Here is a 4,931-nt window from a genome sequence, read left to right as displayed (position 1 = left end):
CAATGAAAATTCGGGACACCCAAAGATCCCTTTTCAAAACGTCAACAAAGTGGAGACAGAAAAGTAGGTCGAGGTCCCTCAGTGCCGCATATGAAATTGTCGGCAATTTCATTAATACCGCATTTATATGTATAATTAGTTCCATCTGTTGTGAATGATAATTTTTTTATCGTTTAATATGTTTAAAAGAAGAACGCGTGTAATCTGCAATATTGATGGCAGGTGGTGTGCTATCAAGACGTCTGAGTAAAATTGCTGTCTCCGTGTACTATACCTAAATCCTCGTATAAGCAGTGGTTTTCAATACGCTCCCGGCCGCCGCTAAGCCTCTCGCTCGGCTACTGAGTGAAAAATTCTGAATCTCATCATAGCATAATATATATGTATATCATATGTGCGATAAATCACCGCGCAAACGATTGATTTAAATCGCTCCTATATGCTACGTCATGTACCGTTTATTAATTATGTGCATGCGACAAAAACATTTCTTGTCTGAATGGAGGAGCGGTCTTTCAATGTCAAAGATTTGATCGGTCACGATGTCAATGTATTCTGTATGTTTGGAGAGTGCGATATCGTCCCTGGTGCATTCATCCACACGTGCCAAAACTGCATGTACGGATCTACGCCTCTTGTAATTTGGCTGGCTCGTACATCTGGTAATCTCCACGCAAATCCGACCAGGCTCCAAGCAGAGCCATTTCGACTAATGGCTGTTGAGGTTTGCTCAATGGGTTGCATGTGCCCCAAATGTTTTTCAGCGTTTATCATTCAATATTTCAGAGTGTCTTCTGTCTTACCACGGTAGCAGAGCAAATGAACCGTATATATTTTATCATTTGGTTGTCTATTCTATCACCAGGTGATGCTCGCGACAACTGAAGTAGTTATTGAGGCGTTATCTCGGGGTTACCCGACGAATGCAGCTGTACCGGCGTTATATAACAACACGCTTACACAACTTCATTACAGAACCAAAGAAAACAATGTATACAAATAATGACACAACATGTCTAAACTGTACGTCACAACTCAGACTAGGCTTGCCAAACAAATTAAGTAGTACACACCCAATACGGGCCTACCTGGCTTAAAAATAGGCCTATGCAGGCTATGCTTAATGCCAAAAAAGTAGATGCATGGATAACCAGTTGTTGACATGTTGCTAAGACACGTTTGGCACGAATTACGTCACTATGAATGCCACCATTATCGCTAATTGCCTATGAATATTCACGAGCAGTAAAGGCCGTGAGACGGCGAAGGATTATCAAATATCAAGTGCTAAAAACTGCCGATTTTTCGTTTATTTTCGCTACAATGGCTGTCAATTGGTAGCGATAACTTTCGGGGAACATTGCGGCCACTTTGGTCGCATTGGAGTTTTCAAACGGCGGAGTATTTGATAGTAAACTAGGGGTTTTGCGGGCGAAACCCTCTCGCGCGTTTGGATAGTGTGTTTTTATGTGGAACAAGTGTTCGTTGTGCAATGGAAAACACCACGAAAACACGATTAAAAGTGGAATTCTTCGGTTCTAAACCGTACAGGGATATAGTGGCGTTATGTTTTATATTATCAGTGTGCTGGTCACACTTAATAGCTGGTGTACAAGGTAGGTTTTCTCGTTGAAAGTTGATAAACGAATTGCAAAGATATCCTCTTGTTTGATTGACAGGGTCGGTAAAAAAAGAGGGGGACCGAGTCTTGGTGTAGCAGTAAGTTTGAGTCCTCCGACAATAAAGTCCCCTTCGTCAATTTTTGCAGTTTGCATTGTTTAAGACATCCCTTGGAGATTAAGATTCCATTCAAACACAAATGCGCATACGGACTGAAGTGTGCATATGGTCTACGGACATATACAGCTTTATGATTCTTTTTCCAGGTGCCTGTGATTGTGATGCAGATTGCCAATCAAACTGTAGTCCTGGCAAATACTGGGATTCAAGTGGCTCAACATGCGAGACTTGCCCACAGGGACATTAGTAAGTATTGTCAAAGAGTGGCATGTCATCCACATGCTCGTCCCCTGTGAACGTCAAGTACTCCTCCCTTGGAAGTGACTGTCAAAGCCATCCACATGCTCCTTCCTTGGAACCAACTGTTAAATCATTTACCTGCTCCTGCCCTTGGCAATGATGAATATATTTCAAGGTCAATTACATGCTCCTACGCATGAATATCAAGGTCATCAAAATACTCCTCCCTTGGCAGTGAAAGTCAAGGTCAACGACATGCTTCTTCCCTTGGCAATCAATGTCAAGGTTATCTGCGACATTCTCCTCCTCCCTGAATGAGTTACATCAGGCGAAGTTGTCCCAGGATAAATAAGCTTTCAGTCATTGATTGAATAAACTGAGATCGGCCATACTGGTTCATGACCCAGGAAGTCAGAAATTGGTGATTGGCATATTGCATTGAGTTAATCATTACCTTGATTTCTTCTTCACTATCACAAAAACGTTCACTCTTGACATGAGATTTGGGCTTGGCTTGATTATACTCTAAGATTCGTGAAACCAGACAACCAGTAAGTCTATGCCTGAAATATTCTCACCTGGAGATGTGGAAAGGTTCTATCAATGGTGAACCTGTTGATATTCAATCCGAGCAGTAATTAAACTCTAGATTCATTATGCAGATTGACCGCTGCATAAAAGGGAATGCCACATTACAGCGGCACATGGTTTACACTTTCACTTACACGTGTTGATGTTTTTCAGAGGGATATTTGCTTGGTCAGTAACATAACTCTGACCCTGAACTCTAAACACTGGTCTTATTGATTGGTCATATACATGTAATGCAATGCGACAGAAACATGTTTTGCAACTTGAGATTTGTGCTCACACCTAAGCTCACACAAGCTTGTAGTGTGGTGAAGGTGTTACATGCAGTTTCAAAGAGGTGTGGATCCGGGGGGGGGGGGGGGGGGGCACCAGATGCATGCCCCCCCCCCCAATCCATCAATATCTTTGAAATTGAAACTGACCATTGATTTTATTCTATCGTCATATAGCTCATTAACAGTATACAGCATACCATTTGCTCCAATTGCCTGGCCAAGATTATGACAAGGATGTTTGTTAATAACTTGATTTATATTTGATAAGTTGTCGAGATTTGTATCAGTGACCTGGTATTAATCATTTTGTCAACATTACAATGTCGAAATGTATGCAAGATGAGATTTAACCCTCAAGAGGCCATCAGATTTCGTCAGCAATTAGATTCCTACATTGTCCAAGGTCCTCCCCAGTCACAATCGGAAATCTCATGAAAAATGACTTTTTTTTGGATGATATCTTATGGTTGCACGCCACGAAGCTAAAGGAACTAAAATGAACTGGCCAATGCATCTAATGTGCCTAGTGTTCACTTTCATATAACTATATGAAGGCAAGCCGACCCTCTTCTCTGATTTCCCCTCCCATCAAGAGTCGTTTTCAGCTGAGCGCCAGACCAGGCCTTTGGGCCTCTTGTAACCAAAAAATTACAGGTTGTGATAAATGCGATGCTTTCACTCTTTCAGCACTATCTCTTGAGTTTACTTCAGCTTTGAACTTACATTATATACTTTTTGTCATATAAGAGTGCTAATACATGCAAATAGCATTACAGAAATCCTGACACTAATGTTGTCATAGTGAACAATCAACAATGGGAAGGTTTATATAAAAGGGGGATTTTCTAATTAGCCTGATCTGCCCTCTGGATAGTGGAAGGTATTTTAATGGCTGAAGCAATTATGGTCAATTATCAATAATGAGGTGATGATATGTTGTCATTTAAGGTTTGACCAGGTGCTCAGCAGCAAATTTTGTTCACAGGGCTTGTGAAAATTAAGTACCCACAAACAATACAAAGGCCCAAAGAAGGAAATCTTGTAATCTGCCAACAGCTTTTTCCCCAAAAATTGTAGATCTTTCAAAACAATTTTTTTCAAATATTTCATTTTTCAAAATTTTTACTTAAAAATTATGTTTTTAATTTTTTAATTTTTTTTCTTTTCAAAAAAAATTGCAAAAATTAAAAAAGGCGCAAAAAATGTGTGGTCCACAGTTGTGAAGTAATGGTGTTATGAGAACTCTTGCATCAGAAACGTGAAAAGTATAATCTAGTTGTCATCCCGATCATGGTCCAAAAAAGGTCATCAATTGACGAAATAAGTCCCACTGTGTAATGGATTTACAGTTGAAAGCGATCAAACTACATCATTTCGGACCAGGATGGTAAATTTTAACCGAAGTCATTTTGTATATTTTCGGCCCCTTTTTGACACTGCAATGCTTACATATCGGGCCTACTAAACTTTCTAGGGATTGTTGTTGGGACTTAACTAATATGTCCTGGTTGTGCTGGGACATATTGGTGTATATTCAGGTATGCCACACCATGTTGATAGGCTAACATTTAGTGCTATGCGATCAGTCATCAACTTTATTAAGCTTAGCTAATACTAATAGTGTCGATAGACATATAAGTTTACATTCGAGAAGTTTTAAAGCGCCCTTATGAGCAAGGCCTACTGTATAGGTGCACATGATATTGAGCTTATTAAACACCTCGAATGGTTTTACAGGGCGCATATTGTGATGGCTGAAAAACTCTAAAAGTTTACCACGAAGTTCAAAAAGCTTTATTTTTAAGAGAGAGGACAGTCACAAATAAATATGATGAGTGTAATTCGGTTCATAAATCTCTTTTGACAAAAAGTTTGAGCGCATAATTCGACGAGGTAATCTTCAGCTTTTCCTTTTAAATTCTTTCAAGACAAACACCCTGCAGCTTATGTTACTCTGTGCTAGGATACAAACCATTGTGATATTTACGCCTCGGGCCTTACATTCACGAAATGGTTTCTCAACAGATATTTAATACAATTCACAAAATGTAAATATCTCAACAAATTGAGTTAATGTTGAAAAAT

The sequence above is a fragment of the Lineus longissimus genome, chromosome 15 (genome assembly GCF_910592395.1).
Source record: "Lineus longissimus chromosome 15, tnLinLong1.2, whole genome shotgun sequence".
Lineage (NCBI taxonomy): Eukaryota > Metazoa > Nemertea > Pilidiophora > Heteronemertea > Lineidae > Lineus > Lineus longissimus.
Note: the sequence above shows the minus strand (reverse complement) of the source record.